Source organism: Microcaecilia unicolor, chromosome 4 (assembly GCF_901765095.1).
Source record: "Microcaecilia unicolor chromosome 4, aMicUni1.1, whole genome shotgun sequence".
Taxonomy (NCBI): Eukaryota; Metazoa; Chordata; class Amphibia; order Gymnophiona; family Siphonopidae; genus Microcaecilia; species Microcaecilia unicolor.
In genome coordinates this window covers 166,272,717-166,292,440 of record NC_044034.1, presented here as the reverse complement: position 1 = coordinate 166,292,440, position 19,724 = coordinate 166,272,717, and the positions used below count along the sequence as shown (strand labels likewise).

The window sequence follows — 19,724 nt, the reverse complement described above, 5'->3', positions numbered from 1 at the left end:
CACTTCGGTTATTGGAAAAGTAATGGAAGCAATGCTGAAGGATAGTGAATTTCCTGGAAGCCAATAAGTTGCAAGATCAGAGACAACATGGTTTTACCAAAGGTAAATCGTGCCAAACGAATCTCATTGAATTCTTTGACTGGGTGACTGGAGAACTGAATCAGGGATGTGCTATAGACGTAATCTACTTAGATTTCAGCAAAGCTTTTGACATGGTTCCCCACAGGAGGCTCTTGAATAAACTTGACGGGCTGAAGATAGGACCCGACGTGGTGAACTGGATTAGGAACTGGTTGACGGACAGACGCCAGAGGGTGGTGGTTAATGGAATTCACTAGGATGAGGGAAAGGTGAATAGTGCAGTGCCTCAGGGATCGGTGCTGGGGCCAATTCTGTTCAATATATTTGTAAGTGACATTGCCGAAGGGTTAGAAGGTAAAGTTTGCCTTTTTGCGGATGATACTAAGATTTGTAACAGAGTGGACACCCGGGAGGGAGTGGAAAACATAAAAAAGGGTCTGAGGAAGCTAGAAGAATGGTCTAAGGTTTGGCAATTAAAATTCAATGCGAAGAAATGCAAAGTGATGCACTTAGGGAGTAGAAATCCACGGGAGACATATGTGTTAGGCGGTGAGAGTCTGATATGTACGGACGGGGAGAGGGATCTTGGGGTGACAAAGCGGTGGCCATAACTAGAAGGTTGCTAGGCTGTATAGAGAGAGGTGTGACCAGCAGAAGAAAAGAGGTTTTAATGCCCCTGTATAAGTCGTTGGTGAGGTCCCACCTGGAGTATTGTGTTCAGTTTTGGAGGCTGTATCTTGCTAAGGATGTAAAAAGAATTGAAGTGGTAAAAAGAAAAGCTACGAGAATGGTATGGGATTTGCGTTACAAGACGTACGAGGAGAGACTTGCTGACCTGAACATGTATACCCTGGAGAAAAAGGAGAACCAGGGGTGATATGATACAGACGTTCAAATATTTGAAAGGTATTAATCTACGGAACCTTTTCCGTAGATGGGAAGGCGGTAGAACTAGAGGACATGAAATGAGATTGAAGGGGGGCAGACACAAGAAAAATGTCAGGAAGTATTTTTTCACAGAGAGAGTGGTGGATACTTGGAATGCCCTCCCGCAGGAGGTGGTGATGAAAACGGTAACGGAATTCAAACATGCGTGGGATAAACATAAAGGAATCCTGTTCAGAAGGTATGGATCCTCAGAAGCTTAGCGGAGATTGGGTGGCAGAGCCAGTGGTGGGGGGAGGCGGGGCTAGTGCTGGGCAAGACTTCTACGGTCTGTGCCCTAAAAATGGCTGATACAAATCAAGGTAAGGTATTCATAAAAAGTAGCACATATGAGTTTATCTGTATATACTCGGTAGCATAGAGAGTTCGGAGGGGATATCTTTATTTCTCCTGCTTTTCTACGTTACTAAATCTAGGGCTAGCTGTCTAGGGCTCTTATTGGCTCTCAGAATTCAGAGTTTTCAGTCTCCACCTGCTGGAAGGAGTACACAACCCAAACGTCAGTTCCTGGACCGGTCCGGAGGGACTAAAGGAAAGCAAATTAGCAAGTAAGATCTAATTTCTCCTTTGAGGTGTGGTCGCACCATGGAGCGATACAAAAGCGTTATAACATCCTCATTTTTGAAGGGGGGGGGAGATAAGGAGTTTCTGTTGTGTGGTACTTAAGCTCTTGAGCACAGGATTTAATAAGCTGAACTAAGTTGCAAAATGTTGAATGTTTGTCTTTTAGGCCATTACTAAAGACAAATATGATATAATCCAGTGTATTAGAGAAGCAACTATCGTCATAAAGAACAGCAAGGAAACGCCGCTAACAATGACCATTCATTTAACATCTCTTGTTGTTAAAGGTGAATAGCAGCATGCTACGTGTTCTGGGAAGACATTGTTTTCCAAAATGGGGATAGTGCTGGGCAGACTTATAGGGTCTGTGCCAGAGCCAGAGGTGGGAGGCGGGGATAGTGCTGGGCAGACTTATACGGTCTGTGTCCTGAAAAAGACAGGTACAAATCAAGGTAAGGTATGCACAAAAAGTAGCACATATGAGTTTATTTTGTTGGGCAGACTGTATGGACCGTGCAGGTCTTTTTCTGCCGTCATCTACTATGTTACTATGATGGATATGTGAACAGGTAGAAAAATATTAAGGCACCTGTCAGAAGTCTGAGGCGTTTCCTTCCTATTTTTCATCTATAAACATATATAATTTTTTGGAGTATTACTGTTTTGGTGATTGATTTGCACTTCCCTTTTGTTGGAGGTATACAATATATACATTATTTAATACTCAGCAGAACCAGACAAGGAAAAACAGATGAGATCCGGCACAGTTCTATAAATTTCTGTCTATCCTCAAATGCTGTTATGTGACTTATTACAAGTATCTTGATCAGACTGCAAAGATAACAAGTCACACGCAATCAGCTGCCCTCACACGCATTGGGGGACCGGTCTCCCCTCCCCATGATCTGGCATCTCTTCTCCCTGTCGACGATCCGGCACCTCTCCCTCGAACGCACCCCTGACATACCTGAAGTTTCCCACCAACAATCCCACAGCTTTCCTTCTCCGTACCCTAGGCTATGATAATAAATACAACTTCAGTTCTCTCCCTCTGAGGCGTCCTGCTTTGCCGGAAACAGGAAGTACCGTCAGAGGAGGGAGGGACTCCGGAGAAGAAAGAGGGGTGGGGGGCATATCGCGGATAACTGACCTCAGGGAACACATAGAGAGCTGCACGAGAACAGAATTTATGGGAATCCCGCTGGGATGGAAGTAGTTCTTGCGGGAGTGTACGAGCCTCTCGGTGACCACCTACCTACTCAGAGTCAAGTACCGCGTTCAATAATTCAGCGCAGCAACACTTACTCTCTGACCGGGCTGATGTAGCAAAGCTCACATGACAAAGCTTAGATTGAAAACAGGAGACGGCGTGACGTCAAAAACAACGAGTTGAAGCCGGCTCAGCCCCGCCTCCCCCCGCGCAGCCGTCATCCCCGCGGTGTCCACCCAAAACAAAGCAAACAAACCTATCAGCTGCTGCATCAAGGAGCTTTTTAGACAGGAGTGAATGTGACGTCAAAACGCTGAAACCAATTAGGTAAGTCTTGTTTTTCCTTCCCCGCGGAGCTGTCATCCACATATACACAAAACAAAACAAGCAAACCTATGAGCTGCTGCATCTACTTTATCGTTCTTTTTCCTTGTCATCAAGCAGATGAAGCCATTACGTATGGGTTGTGTCCATCAACCAGCAGGGGGAGATAGAGAGCACTCAACTTTTCATAGTGCCTCATGGTCATGGCCAGCCAGCTCCACTGCCTCTTCAGTATTCTCTATCTCCCCAAGCAGGGTGGCTGCAGCTTCTTCGAGCTCCATCAAAAATCTGCCTGGGGGTGGCTCCTGGCTTGCCAGTTGTTAGCCGGGGTGTTGGAGGCTATAGCAGCTTCACTTTGAAGGCACATAGGTTAGCCCTTTCCCTGCCTTACCCATGCCCCCGTGGATGTGGACATATTAGCTTGCTTTTCCCTGTCCTTTCCCACTCAGTGGATGCAGGCACATTGGTTCGCCTTTCCCTGCCTTTCGCACTCATCTGAGCCTCCGGAGTTCTTATTACCTCTGCTTTCCTCACAGCGTTTAAAAAAAAAAAAATGGAACAGAGGTTTTCCTTTGATTCTTCTATGGGACCAGAGCTGTGATACTCGGTCCGGTGAGGTAAGAGTGTTTTCTAACTCCTCCGGGGTGGGCCCACGATCGGGGTGTTTTTGGCGCGAAACCGCCATTTTGAATTTTCCCGCCGTTTTCGGCGATGGCTGCAGAGAATGTAAAGCGCTGTTCCCGGTGTGGCAAGCGCAAATCAGCAGCGGGGCTCTGTAAATCGTGTTGTACAGGTGTAAGAGCCGGCCCGAGCATGGCGAGCGATGATTCTTCCCGCTCAGAGCTGGCAGCGAACGCCATTTTTAATTCTCCGCATGGCGCGGCCTCCGTAGAGACGGAGAGCCCTGAGCCCGGGGGGAGGGGACCTCGAATTGAGGCTATTCAGGGAGTGGCTAGCCCTGGACGGGATCTGGGTGCCCAGGGCGAGTTTTTCTCCCCTGATTTTGTGTTGTTATTGCATAAAGCATACATGCTGAAAAGAGCTCTCCCTCAAGGGTTGTCTGAGGCCCCTTCTATTGTCCCCCCTGGTGGCTTCTGGCCTGGGACTGCCCGCTGAGGCTATTTTCCCTGATAATTGGCATAAAGAAAAGCGTAGAAGGGCTAATTCCCCTTCAGATTGTGGTGCACCTCCTGGGCCAAGCTGCATCTTCAGTTTCTGTCGGCAGCTCACATTGCAGGTCAGAGCAACGTGCAAGCCGATTATCTAAGCAGGCATCAGATCGATCCAGCAGAATGGGAACTAGCAGACGAAGTATTCCTGCAGATATGTGCCAAATGGGGCAAGCCCGTGATGGATCTTATGGCGACAAGTTCAAATGCCAAAGTCCTGTGCTTCTTCAGCAGACGGAGAGATCCTCGCTCGGCAGGGTTGGATGCCTTGACTCAGCCCTGGCCTCCGGGCCTACTATATGTGTTCCCTCCGTGGCCCTTGATAGGGCGCGTGCTCCTGCGGATTCGGCTGCACCCAGGAGAAGTGGTCCTCATCGCCCCGGATTGGCCCAGGAGGCCTTGGTATGCGGACCTCTGACAGATGCTAGTGGAGGCTCCCCTTCCTTTACCTCTGGTACCGAACCTGTTGTCACAGGGCCCGGTAGCCATGGAGGACGCCTGCCGCTTTGGTCTTATGGCATGGCGATTGAGAGGGCGCAATTGAGGGACAAAGGCTATTCAAACACAGTCATTTCCACTCTCCTGCAGGCCCGCAAGCGTTCCACTTCCGTGGCTTATGCCAGGATTTGGCGCCAGTTTGAGTCTTGGTGTGCTTCAAAAGCGATCACACCCATGCGGGCTCCTGTCTCGCCGATTCTGGACTTTTTGCAGGATGGTGTACAAATAGGCTTGGCCTATAATTCCCTGCGGGTGCAAGTGGCAGCGTTGGCCTCCCTTTGTGGTAAGGTTGAAGGTGTGTCTTTAGCTGCTTATCCAGATGTGGCATGGTTTCTTAGTGGGGTGCTTCGGCTCCGGCCTTCTGTGCGAGCACCCTGTCCAGCTTGGAACCTGGGGCTAGTTTTGAAGGCCCTTCAGGCTTCTCCTTTTGAGCCGCTTCGGCGAGCATTGGAGAAAGATTTGACACTAAAGGCCGTTTTTTTGGGGGCCATTACTTCGGCGAGATGGGTGTCAGAGCTCCAGGCGCTGTCCTGTAGAGATCCATTTCTGCAATTCTCAGAGTCCGGGGTCACGGTTCGGACCATGCCTTCCTTCATGCCTAAGGTGGTTTCAGCGTTTCACCTAAACCAGCCTATTTTCTTGCCCTCCTTTGATAAGGAGGAGTTTCCAGAATCTTTTGGGCAGTTGCACCTGTTGGATGTGCGCAGGACTCTGCTGCAGTATCTGCGAGTTACTATCTCTTTCAGGATCTATGATCATCTGTTTGTTTTGCTATCAGGTCCTCGCAGAGGGTCTCCAGCGTCTAAAGCCACTATTGCCCGCTGGCTCAAAGAAACTATCTTTTCAGCTTATCTGCTTGCCGGCCGGTCTCCGCCTGTAGCCTTTAAGGCGCATTCTACCAGAGCGATTTCTTCCTCTTGGGCTGAAACTGGAGCACTCTCTCATCAAGAGATATGCAGTGCAGCAACATGGGCTTCTAAGCTGTCTTTTGCCCGACATTACAGGCTGGATGTGGCTGCTAGGAGGGATGTGCGTTTTGGAGCACAAGTTGCTAGCACGTAGTGTGACCTGTTCCCACCCTATATAGGGAGTGCTTTGTTACATCCCATACGTAATGGCTTCATCTGCTTGATGACAAGGAAGGGAAAATTAGGTTCTTACCTTGGTAATTTTCTTTCCTTTAGTCATAGCAGATGAAACCATGAGCCCTCCCTGTATGATTGTCTGTATGCTGTGAATCTGTTTCAGGTTCTGTTCTTGTTTCCTGAAGTTCCTTCCTTGGGAGAAAGTTGGAAAACAGTCTTCAGGATTCATGTTTACTTATAGGAGAATGAGTCCATTCCCTCCAGTTTATGTTTTGGAGGATGAGTTTATTCCCACCAGGAGGTTGCGTGTATCCCCTCCAGTTATACAATAAGGAGGACGAGTTTATTCCCTCCAGGAGGATGTGTTCATTCCCTCCTTTTGAGTTCATGCCCTTGTTAAGGGGCCATTGTTCGCTGTGAGGACAGTTCCTGTTATTCCCATTGCGGTTTGCCATACTGCTTTGGAAGCTTCAAATACTGAAGAGGCAGTGGAGCTGGCTGGCCATGAGGCACTGTGAAAAGTTGAGTGCTCTCTATCTCCCCCTGCTGGTTGATGGACACAACCCATACATAATGGCTTCATCTGCTATGACTAAAGGAAAGAAAATTACCAAGGTAAGTACCTAATTTTCCCATTCTTGGTGGCATTTTTATTTAATATCACTTATATTTTCAAACATGCCAACTTGTGCAGCATACAGATGAACACAGAGGAAACGTAACAACAGGATAACTTTTCATAGGTAGAGTAGTAAGTTATAAATCTTAATCAGTGGTCAGTTGGAGGGGCTGGTTACAGGGACACCCTAGCACGTGTTACATTCGTGCAGAGATTTTTTATTTTTCTCAGGGTAATGGCCCACTAAAACAGACATCATGTTATGAGAATCAGGTGCTCAACATTCAGCATTTCTATTTATTTGTTTATGACAGTCATATCCCACATTTAACATGTATTAGGTTGAAACCTGAGAGCATTTGAAAGCTTTTTTTTTTTTTTTTTACCTGTGCCTAGATGGTTAGTGGGAACTTGCTCCATATGTTTTGAAGAATGCAGTGGTATATTATAAAAATGTTACTGTTATTTACTACAGGTTGATATACAACAGAAGTTAACCAAGGCAACTTCATGCTTTGTAATTTAATTTTTAATAGCATTTTTCTCAGTCATTACCCAAATACAAATAAAACTATAATGTTAAGTATACAACCGTGTCTGCCTCTTATGGTGGCTTTTGTTAGTTAAAGTCGTGTCAGAACAATATTTGCAAGTGCGATTTTATTATGCAGGCAAGCATTACACTGCCAAAATACAAAATAGCAAGCAGCACAGTATTAGTCGCCAAGTTTATACAAAGTTGATTATTTTCAGTGGAAAATAAATCTATTGGCTGCCTGCTATGTGAATATTCCATCACTGTTTAATTATTTCTACCAAATATTACATATTTAGGGCATATGCCTTAAACATACATTGTTTACATTTGTTTATCTAGACTTTACACGCACATGGTATTGCTTATTAAACCCGAAGGCAAAACCAAAGTGTGGTTAAACAATTTGGTATAAACTGTGTTGTTTATGACTTGTTATAAAATGCTTTGAGTCCTACTGATCTCTACATGTGTTGTGTTATTTTGGCGAGTGGAAACAGTCAGGTGGGCTTGGAGGCAGGGGAGGGGAAGGGTTCTTGGGGTAAAAGTAAAAGTTTTTACTGTTCTATGTTGGATGGTTTACTGTTTTTTCTTATTCTGTATGAAGCTTATCAACCAACAGGTTTTGCTTTTAATAAAGATTATTAAAACATAAAAAATAAGTTTGGATGTTACTGAATTCTATTATTCTGCCTCACTACAGTGGTGGAAATAAGTATTTGATCCCTTGCTGATTTTGTAAGTTTGCCCACTGACAAAGACATGAGCAGCCCATAATTGAAGGGTAGGTTATTGGTAACAGTAAGAGATAGCACATCACAAATTAAATCCGGAAAATCACATTGTGGAAAGTATATGAATTTATTTGCATTCTGCAGAGGGAAATAAGTATTTGATCCCCCACCAACCAGTAAGAGATCTGGCCCCTACAGACCAGGTAGATGCTCCAAATCAACTCGTTACCTGCATGACAGACAGCTGTCGGCAATGGTCACCTGTATGAAAGACACCTGTCCACAGACTCAGTGAATCAGTCAGACTCTAACCTCTACAAAATGGCCAAGAGCAAGGAGCTGTCTAAGGATGTCAGGGACAAGATCATACACCTGCACAAGGCTGGAATGGGCTACAAAACCATCAGTAAGACGCTGGGCGAGAAGGAGACAACTGTTGGTGCCATAGTAAGAAAATGGAAGAAGTACAAAATGACTGTCAATCGACAAAGATCTGGGGCTCCACGCAAAATCTCACCTCGTGGGGTATCCTTGATCATGAGGAAGGTTAGAAATCAGCCTACAACTACAAGGGGGGAACTTGTCAATGATCTCAAGGCAGCTGGGACCACTGTCACCACGAAAACCATTGGTAACACATTACGACATAACGGATTGCAATCCTGCAGTGCCCGCAAGGTCCCCCTGCTCCGGAAGGCACATGTGACGGCCCGTCTGAAGTTTGCCAGTGAACACCTGGATGATGCCGAGAGTGATTGGGAGAAGGTGCTGTGGTCAGATGAGACAAAAATTGAGCTCTTTGGCATGAACTCAACTCGCCGTGTTTGGAGGAAGAGAAATGCTGCCTATGACCCAAAGAACACCGTCCCCACTGTCAAGCATGGAGGTGGAAATGTTATGTTTTGGGGGTGTTTCTCTGCTAAGGGCACAGGACTACTTCACCGCATCAATGGGAGAATGGATGGGGCCATGTACCGTACAATTCTGAGTGACAACCTCCTTCCCTCCGCCAGGGCCTTAAAAATGGGTCGTGGCTGGGTCTTCCAGCACGACAATGACCCAAAACATACAGCCAAGGCAACAAAGGAATGGCTCAGGAAGAAGCACATTAGGGTCATGGAGTGGCCTAGCCAGTCACCAGACCTTAATCCCATTGAAAACTTATGGAGGGAGCTGAAGCTGCGAGTTGCCAAGCGACAGCCCAGAACTCTTAATGATTTAGAGATGATCTGCAAAGAGGAGTGGACCAAAATTCCTCCTGACATGTGTGCAAACCTCATCATCAACTACAGAAGACGTCTGACTGCTGTGCTTGCCAACAAGGGTTTTGCCACCAAGTATTAGGTCTTGTTTGCCAGAGGGATTAAATACTTATTTCCCTCTGCAGAATGCAAATAAATTCATATACTTTCCACAATGTGATTTTCCGGATTTAATTTGTGATGTGCTATCTCTCACTGTTACCAATAACCTACCCTTCAATTATGGGCTGCTCATGTCTTTGTCAGTGGGCAAACTTACAAAATCAGCAAGGGATCAAATACTTATTTCCACCACTGTATATTCATGAGATTTACATGCACTGCATGTAAATCTCTTTCATGAATATTCATTGTGGATATTCTGAAAACCTGAGTGGCTGGGTGTCTCCAGGACCAGGTTTAGGAACCCACTTGTCTACAGCCCTGTAGCACTGCTACATGTCTGGAAATTGGTCTCATTTTTTCCTTGGTCACTATATGAGTTGTAGGGGTATTTCCCTGTGATCTTACATAAGCTGGTCTTGGCCTATACAAGCCTATGACATCTTGGTACAATAAGATGGCTGCTGCAACCCTCTGACCTGCACATCTCTGTGTCAGCAAGATCCAGCTTCAGCTTGTGGACAATCACTGACAGGCTTGCTGAAGCCAAGGACATTCTGTGTTCCAACCATCCCCCTTCTATCTCTGAGAAGCGAGTCATACTCATGGCACCAGAAGTTACCATCTCCAAGGTCACAAAACAAAGAACTCTTCTTGCCCATGCACTGGACTGTACGTGATCATAATTGGTCCAGGCTATCACCCGACCGAGAGGTCTGGAAGAACGCGAGAAGAGTGGGGGAAGTTAGTTAATCGGAGACCCTTGGAGGAGGAGTACCTGGTAAGGACCTGAGAAATCCAGCAAGGCTCGGGGTGAGCCAGAGATTGTATGATACCAACCTTGTGACCTACATAACTGGTGCAAATACCTGTGGCAGAGATATTGGCTCTGAAAACCAACGGAGAGACGGAAACCTGCTTGTTTGCTGAGAAAGACCTGCACTACATCTAAGACACAGACAGCTGAGATAGCGTCTGGGGAGATTCTGCTCCGGTCTCATCTGAAGCCGTCATCAGGACAGCGTGGTGAGATCACAGTGATATATTTCCTAGTCTGGGGTTAGGCAGTGGTTTTATCTAAGTACAACTGGTTTATGTCAGCTCTTGGTCAGGGAAAACTGCTAATGTGTATTTTGCATAAGATGTGATAAGTTTTCATAAGGATCATTAGGATATCAGTTGTACTGTTCTAATCATTACTGTACGTAGTCTTAGGATAATCAGAGTGTAGTTAGACAATATATTTTGTTAGTATGCATATCAGTAAGAGATATTATATTGCATATAAGCTATTACAGAGTGTTTCTATTTTTCTACCTATAATAATAATATCATCTGTGACGTGGCTTCAGTTCTTTGGCAGGGAACAAAACACTGGCAGGGTGCCAGCACCAAGGTTCCTGTATAATATCCCCTAGACTGAGCTAGGAACCTTGTAATAAGTATTATCAGGGAATAATTATTGTCCTAATTATTTATTTTCACCCTACAGAGCAGTGGCGTAGCCAGAAAACCAATTTTGGGTGGGCCTGAGCCCAAAGTGGGTGGCACAAAAGTTTCTCTTCCTCGCCCTACCTTCACCTCAAAATATAAATACTTTAGCTGATGAGAATCCTCAAACTCTGTCAGCTGAAGACTTCCTCTGAAAGAGGCCAGAACTTTTACCAAGCTTGGCAGGCAGTAGCAACATCCCTAAGCGACCGAAGCTGGCACCCCTTGCATCCTTAGTTGTCAGTAACTCAAAGATGCTGTTGCCAACTGCAGAGCTCGGTAGAAGCAAGTTCTGACTGCCTTTGGAGGAGGTCCTCAGCTGGGATGCTTGGGGAGCCCCACCAGCTATAAAGCAAGGGTAAGGGCCAGTGTTAGACATGCTCTGGCCCAGGTCAGAAAATAAAGGAGGGCACTCTCTCCAATCCCCTCTCTTCCCTGCCTCCCTTCCGATTTCTGTACCTGCCATTACTATCACACTGACAGACCCTCACCAAAAACAGAACAAGGGATCACAAGTTAGAAATAAAAATATTTACACAAAAATTGAAGTGAGAACCCCAAGAAGTTAAACTTAACATGTACTACAACCCTGGAGAAATAAAAACCAAAAGTGCATTTCCTTTCTACTGAACACAATGCAAAGACATTTGCTATGCACTTTCACAAAGCTAATATATTCCATTTAAACATTCAAAATAAAATGCTTTTTTCTACCTTTGATGTCTGGACATTTTATTTTTCCATTATGTTGCTTCTAATTTCCTGTCTGTCGTCTACTAATTCTCCTTCAAGTGACTGCTGTCCATTTGTCTTTTCTCCTCTCTACTGTCTATTCCCTCACTACATCTACCTCTGACATACTGATCATTCCTTTTTGGCTCTTTCCTCTTTTTTTTTATTTTTTGCCTGTCAACTCAAATTTTACTCTCTTTCTCCTTCTTTTTATTTTACAGCTGCCTATCAGATCATCATCTTCTTCTCTCACCCACTACCTCTCCCATTACCCAACTCACTCCTTCTCCAGCCATTCCCTTTCATCTTTAATCTACTCCCCATTACTATATTTCTATCCTCTGTAATCACTATCCTCTCATCCATTTTCTTGCCACCCTCTTCCACATGGTTCCACCATTCCCAGCATCTTCCTCTGTCCACCCTTTTAGCTCAGTATCTACTCCCTCTTTCTTCCCTCCCTGCTCTCGTAGCCCAACATCTCCCTGTCCTTTCTCTTCTCTCCTCCCCTGTCCCCCATGGCCCAGCATTTCTCCCTCTCTCTTCCTTCACTCTCATTGTCTGGCATCTCTCCATCATTCTCATTTGCTCCTGGATCCAATATCTCCTTCTCTCCCCTCTCTTATGAATCTCCCCTGCCTCTCATCCAACCCCATGTCCTACATCTCCCCCATTGTCCACATCTTTCTTTCCCCCTCCCTTGTACCCCAGATCCAATATCTGTCTTCCCCCTCCATCCCATGCAGCATTCTCTTCCTTCCTCCACCATGTCCAACAGTTCTGCCTCTCTCCCACTGTCCACCATCTCCAACATTTCTGCCTCTCTCCCACTGTCCACCATCTCTGTCTTCCCCCCTCCCTTGTGCCCCAGAGGTCAATATCTCTTTCTCCTCCTCCCATACAGCATCTCTCCCTTCCTCCCATCCACTGTCATGCCCATCATCTCTCCCTCCCCTCTACCCCCATATACAAGATTTCTCCCTTTATTGCCCCCCTCTACCCCTTTGTCTCTCTCTCTCCCTTCCTCCCCTCCACCCTCATGCACCATCTATCCCTCCCCTTCACCTCTGTGTCCAACATTTCTCCCTGTGTTCTCCCTTCCCCTCCATGCAACATTTCTCCTTCTCCATCCACCCCATTATCTCTTGTCCCTATTCCCCTCTCCTCCGCTATATACAACTGATTTCTCCCTCTGCTCCGCTGCCTGCCCGGTACCTTGGCTGAGCCTTAACTTTTAGCTATGCGCACTTCTTCCCGGGCTCCGCTTCGCTGCACGATCGTCGCTCCCTGCATTCTTCTTCTCGCAAGTCACGCTGCACGCAGCGCTGCCATTCACACAGGCAGCTGCGCTCTCCTTTGCCGCGTCCATCTGGTCCTCTGATGCACTTCCTGTTAGGACCGGATAGACACGGTAGGGGGGAGCGCAGCTGCCTGTGTGAATGGCAGCGCTGCGTGCAGCGTGACAGGCGAGAAGAAGAATGCAGAGCGATGCAGCGAAGCGGAGCTGGGGAGAAAAGGCAGCCAGCGAAGAAGAAGGTGGATGGGCGGGCCTGGAGGCAAAGTGGGTGGGCCTGGGCCCATCCAGGCCCACCTGTGGCTACGCCCCTGCTACAGAGTCCAGCATACCTGGAGGTATATCAGTCACTATCTAGTGCTTCAAAGGTAGGGGTCATTCTCTATTTCTGTTTGCCTTGAAGCTCACACTTGAGTTCCTCAGTTTGCTACCCTTTTTGGAGCTTGTCACTTTCCATCGTTAATATTTACTTTTGTTGTTTTGGTCCTGCCCAACTTGGAGCACAACTTTGCTACATCCCAGTAGTCTGGACTGGTCTGGTATAGATGAAACAGAAGGTAAAATTATGCCTTACCTGATAATTTTCTTTCCTTTAGTCATACCAGACCAGTTTATGCCCCCTCCCTATATTGGTTTCTGTCATGTTCCTTTTATTTAGATACTAGTAAAAAAAAAAAAAAGGCCCGTTTCTCACACAAATGAAACGGGCGCTAGCAAGGTTCTCATGTAATGACGATTATGTTTTTAAGGGAACCGTTGGGAGAAATGTTCTGTCATACGTAATAATTGGGAAGGGTGTATAATGAGTAATATGCTTCAGGGGTATGAGATATGGAGTGTTGTATCTATTCTTTTTTTTTTTAATCTTTGTGATTTTTATAGTATTTTTAAAAGATAAAGCGTACGCAGACTCCAACCATGTCCAGCATTTCTCCTCTCTTCCTTCCCCTCCATCCATGTCCAGCATTTCTCCTCTCTTCCCTCCACCCATGTGGATCTCCTTCCTGACTTCCCAACTCTCCATTCTCCCCTGCCCTCTCCTCCATCCACTCATATCCAGCAAATTTCCTCTCTCCCCTGCCCCCTCCATATATCCATGTTCAGCAATTCTCCTCTCTCCCCTGCCCAGGAACTCTCCATTCGCCCCTGCCCTACCCTCCATCCATGTCCAGGAACTCTCCATTCTCCCCTGCCCTCTCCTCCATCTATCCATATCCAGCAAATTTGCTCTCTCCCCTGCCCCTCCCATCCATCCGTCCAGCAATTCTCTTCTCTCCCTTGCCCTCCCCTCCTGTCCAGCGGTTTCTTCTCTCCCCCTGCCCTCCCTCAGCTCCCTGACAGCCTGCCCCCCTCCGCATTTAACCCTTTTACTTTCAGGCGCAGTGACAGCATTGAAGAGGACAACACAGCTTCTTCCCTCACAGTGTCCTGCCCTCGCAGAAACACGAAATGCATCATTGCAGAAGGCGGGACACTGTGTGAGGGAAGGGAAAAGCTGGAGGCGAGCCCTACTACTACTACTTATCATTTCTATAGCGCTACTAGACGTACGCAGCGCTGTACACTTGAACATGAAGAGAAAGTCCCTGCTCAAAAGAGCTTACTATCTAATTAGGACAAACAAGAGATAAAGGAATATTAATGTGAGGGTGATAAAATAAGGGTTCTGAACAAGTGAATAAGGGTTAGGAGTTAAAAGCAGTATCAAAAAGGTGGGCTTTTAGCTTAGATTTGAAGACGACCAGAGATGGAGCTTGATGTATCGGCTCAGGAAGTCTATTCCAGGCGTATGGCGCAGCAAGATAAAAGGAACGGAGTCTGGAGTTAGCAGTGGAGAAGAAGGGTGCAGATAAGAGAGATTTATGAAGTGAATGGAGTTCCCGAGGAGGAATGTAGGGAGAGATGAGAGTGGAGAGGTACTGAGGAGCTACAGAGTGAATGCACTTATAGGTCAATAAGAGGAGTTTGAACTGTATGCGGAAACTGCTCTTTGAGTGAAAAAATATTTCCTCCTATTTGTTTTAAAGGTATTTCCATGTAACTTCATTGAGTGTCCCCCCAGCCCCTGTACCCTTCGAACAAGTTAAAAAAATCGATTCACATCTACCCAATCCACTGTGTCTTTACTGCTGTCGCTGCGCCTGAAAGTAAAAGGGTTAAACGCGCAGGGGGGGGGGGAGTATGGAATGGAGAGGAGGGCTGTCGATCAGGGAGCTGAGGGCATGAAGGAGCGGAGGGACAGTCGAAAAGCTGCCTGGCTGCTGCACCAGGCAGGCCTGTGTTTGGGGGGGGGGGGGGGCGGCAGCAGCCAGGGGAAGGTTACGGTTGGGCCTCTTATACGGGGCGCCTATGACTGTCCTCCCATCCCATTCATGTCCATCAATTCTCCTCTGCCCTCCTCTCGATGTCCCGCGATTCTCTCCTCTTGACATCATTTTGCCTCCAGTGTTCCCTGCTCCCTCCTTGTTCCGCCCTGTCATTATGTTTTGATGTGAGGGCGGGGCAATGAGTGGGACTGGATGTTACGAACCTAGGCATCCAGACGTAGAATGTTGGCAGTGCAAATTATTATATAGGATTGTAGATTTTGCATATCATTTCTTTAACATTGATGTCCCACCTCTCCTGCCTCAGTGTAATACCTGGGTGGCAGTTGAGTTTTACTGCATTCTGTGAATCTACAGCTCTAGTTTCACTCTAATGATGGCAGTACAGCTTGTAGACACGCTTGCTTGGCTATTCGAAATACTGAATATTCCAGGCTGCTCAATGCCCTTAAGAGCGAAGTACTTGGAACTATTTTTTCCCGTTTCCTTTGGCTGGTGGATGGATATGACTCATTAGTCTGGACTGGTCTGGTATGATTAAAGGAAAGAAAATGATCAGGTAAGGAAGGCATAATTTTACCTTAAACTACAGGCAAACAAGTAGAGAAAGCATGTAGAGCATGTCTCATAAAATTCTTTCCTGCGAGTGTGTATGTATCTGTAAGAAGTGTTCACAAGGTAATGTAATGGAAAAGGTTTACTCACGTCAACTCAGTCCTTTGCTTGTAAAGAAAATCTTTTGCTATGCCAACTCAATCCTTAGAGGGAACGTTGGTACACATACCAGCAGGAGTATGTATACTTTTATTTTCCTTTATTTGGATTTCTAGACTGCTTTATACCAAAAAAAAGTTCAAAGTGGTTTACATAGTTTTAAGAGACAACAGCTCAAGACAGTCCCTCAGGAATGATGTCTGCAGTTGGATGGAGCTGTTGTATAACTCTGTATTTTATAAAATAGGTATATGCCCGTAACATAACAACAGCCATACTGAGTCAGACCAGTAGTCCATCTAACCCAGTCACAAGTACCTGATGGAATCCCAAACAGTAGCAAGATTCATGCTACTGATCCCAAGGACAAACACTGGCTTTCCACCAGTCTATCTCAATAGTAGTATATGAACTTTTCTACCAGGAAAAACCTTTTTAAAACTCAGATATGATACCACAGCCTCTGACAGTGAGCTGTAGAGCTTAACTATCCTGTTCATTTTAAAAGTAGTACCATGTAAATATGAAACAGCAACTGCTGCCCAAGACTTTTTAAAGCAACTGGAAATGGGCACGCCTGAGGACCGCTGAGAAAGGAGCGGAGTTGTCAGTAGATGATGACAGACCAGAACATGGATTGACTGAGCGATGGAGAGTTGGTATATATATGTGCTCCCTAGGGTGCACGAACTGAGCCACAGAGGCTGCGTTGTGTGAGATAAAATTGAGTGGAGCCTGGTTACGGGCTATGTTTCAAGGTTAAAATTACATGCTTTAGAAGGTCAAAAGGCTTTGGTTAGCATAGAAATGCTAAGTAGTAGTAGTAGTAATTAGGTCTTTTAAGATTTTGACCGGGGAATGTTTGGATTCAGTAAGGGGTTTCTGGGGGGAGTAGGAAGTAATGGTCCCAGTCAATGGGTCCGGATCTAAGGGTTTAGGAAAGGGGGGGGGGGGGTGGGAGTGCCTGGGATAGGGAGGGGGGAGGGGGATGGAGTGGGGGGGGGGAGGGGGGTGGACATGGTACCTGGCTTTAGAGGGAGGGGAGTGACCGCGGAGAGACAGGATCCACGGTATATTTGGTGGGCTGGGAGACAGATGCGTTGGCTGGAGTTCTGGATGGATGGGGACTGGCAGAGGACGCGGGCACAGGGTGCTAGACAACAAGTAGCTGAAAGAGACCAAAGTGGGAGGGGGCAGTGGCTGGGATGCCCCCTCTCACAACTATTGCAGTTTTTTGAAATGCATGTCATTCTCTTTACATTGGAGGTATGGTAAAAATCGTAACCTGGAATGTAGGTGGAATAAATTCACCTATAAAACGATCCAAGATTTTACAGCAACTAAATAGACAACACATAGACATTGCCTTGCTGCAAGAGACACATTTGTCGCAGATAGAACACGCCAAACTCAGTACATGGTGGGTAGATAAGTGTGTAGCGGCGCATGCGCAGGGGAAAAAAGGTGGGGTGGCCATTCTACTTCGCAAAGGCGTAGCTGCGGAGATACGCCCACTTTCAGTGGACGCCTTGGGAAGATATGTTATATTGGAGGCCATGGTGGGTAAACAAAAAGTGCTCATTTGCAATATTTATGCTCCTAACAACTATGACAAAAAATTTTTCCAAACGGTAATTAACTTTCTCCTTAGGCAACCACATACCGAACTCATAGTAGGGGGGGACTTTAATGCAGTCTGGGATCCCTCATTGGATAAATCAGTGCCAGGCAATACCACGACCTACTACAATAATAAAGGCCTGTTGAAGATGAGCCAGCTGCTCGACTTGACAGATGTCTGGAGGGTGCTTCATCCGGGAATGAGGGATTACACGCATTTATCACGGGCTCACTCAACACAATCTCGCATTGATTATGTCCTTGTTTACAGTCAGATGTTTGGGGAAATCACAAAGGCAGAGATAGGGCCCTACATGGTGTCCGATCATGCATGGGTTTGTGTGGAGTGGCAACCACGAGGCCAGGTCCGAAAAGACAGTAGATGGCAATTCCCCATAGAGTTTTACACAGATCCCATCTTAAAGGGGCGTTTACAGGCTAGCTGGGCAGATTACGTGACGCAGAACCATGAGCATCAGAAAGACCCGGTCTTGTTCTGGGAAGCGGCTAAGGCCGTGCTTCGGGGGGAAATTATTAGCCATGTACACTATGTCCGGATCACCAGAGATCGACAGATATTGCGGCTGAGTAAACAGCTTTGCCGTGCGAGAATAAGGTTTGGGGAAACACACGCGACAGATGATAAGCAACAGGTGCTGGATTTACAATCAGCACTGAATGAACTCTTACACGGGCGCGCGCGCGCGCGCAAATCGCACATTTACTATCAGTACATGCTCTATAAACATGGGAACAAAGCAGGCAAATTGCTGGCCAAGCTCCTTAAACAAAAAGGGGGAACTAGACATATTTTGGCCCTTCGAGGGAAGGGGGGAGGCCTTCAAACCGCAGACCGGGATGTCTGCAATATTTTTCAGACCTTCTATAAAGATCTCTACGCCCCCCCAGAAGATGGAGGCCTAGTAAGCCAGATGTATCTAACTAACCTCAATCTCCCTAGGCTTACCCAACGAGAGTGAGACCAGCTTAATCAACCATTTACAGAGGAGGAGGTGGCTATGGTTATAACTCAGAGCCCTTTGTTGAAGGCCCCAGGACCGGACGGTCTACGGTCTGAATTTTATAAAATGATGGGAGAGGGCATCGTTCCAGATTTGTCCAAATTTTTAAATCAAATGATAGACTTGAAAGCAATGCCGCCCGACCTGAACAAGGCGCAAATAATAGTCCTGCCCAAGCCAGGGAGAGACCCATTGGAACCGGCATCATACCGCCCCATATCTTTGCTGAATTACGACACCAAGCTGATGGCAAATAGACTGGCCAGACTACTGCCCCGTTTGATACATGAGAGTCAAGTGGGCTTCGTGGGGGGACGGGCCGTAAGCAAAAATCTGAGGGCGATTTTAGCATCGCTAGAGCATGGGGAGCGCAAGGGTTTGGCGTCTCTGTTGATTAGCTTTGATGCTGAAAAAGCTTTCGATAAGGTACATTGGGCATTTCTCTTCGACACATTGGAAAGTTATGGCTTCTCAGGCAGATTTGTAGAAGCAATCCACACCTTGTACGCCAACCCAAGTGCCACGATGTGGGTGAATGGGGTAGCATCGCCAAGCTTTCCTATTCAGAGAGGGACCAGGCAGGGCTGCCCCCTATCTCCCCTCCTTTTTGTATTGGTGTTAGACCCCCTTATTCGAGACATTATGGAGAATCCCTTGATTAAAGGAGTGAGAATGGGCACACAGACATTTAAAATTGCAGCTTTTGCAGATGACCTCTTGGTTCACTTGACGTCCCCGAAAGTGTCGTTAGAGACGCTGCTGGAGACCTTTCAGGAATACGGAGATTATGCGGGCTTTAGGATCAACTTGGACAAGTCGGAGGTGCTGGCATCCCCGGCAGTGGGCAGAGAGGATTGGGGGGATGAGTTTCCCCTACGCTGGGCAAACCGCTCTTTTAAATACCTTGGGATCAGACTTACAATGCACACAATAGAATTATATCGGTTAAACATCAAGGCCCTCTTAGATTACACTAGGGAAAAGCTGGATTCTTGGAGGGGTTTACCACTGTCTTTATTGGGCCGGGTTCACTTGATACAGATGGTGATTTTCCCACGTTGGCTATATGCCTTACAAACATTGCCCCTGCGTCTGACGAAGACAGATTTGAAATATATAAATCGTTTATGCAGCCAGTTCTGCTGGGCTGGTAAGAAAGCAAAGTTGCAGCAGGGCTTGCTGGTGGGGGGCTGGAAGCAGGGAGGTATAGGATTCCCAGACCTGTTCTTATATAACCAAGCCTGCCTGTTAAGACACGTGAGAGACTGGCTTTGCTCAACACAGTACTACACGCCTACATCGCTTGAACAGGCTTGCTTAGCACCACATGACATGATTGCATTATTCCACCTACCCCGTAATAAAATACCCTCACATCTTAGGAAAAGCGTATTGC

General features: G+C 46.6%; 1 protein-coding gene and 1 long non-coding RNA gene across 2 annotated transcripts in view; one reads left to right on the top strand and one right to left on the bottom strand.

Annotated features, from left to right (window-relative positions):
• The window catches only part of ATG13 (autophagy related 13), a 78,555-nt gene extending 75,900 nt beyond the window's left edge, over positions 1-2,655 (bottom strand). The window contains 1 exon segment of the mRNA XM_030200866.1: positions 2,558-2,655. The gene's annotated coding sequence lies outside the window, so the exon portion shown is untranslated.
• A 246-nt stretch (positions 2,656-2,901) lies between these two features.
• Positions 2,902-19,724, top strand: part of LOC115468836 — a 45,610-nt gene continuing 28,787 nt past the window's right edge. The window contains exon 1 of the long non-coding RNA XR_003941925.1: positions 2,902-3,127. This is a non-coding gene — a long non-coding RNA (uncharacterized LOC115468836). The remainder of the gene's footprint in view (positions 3,128-19,724) is intronic.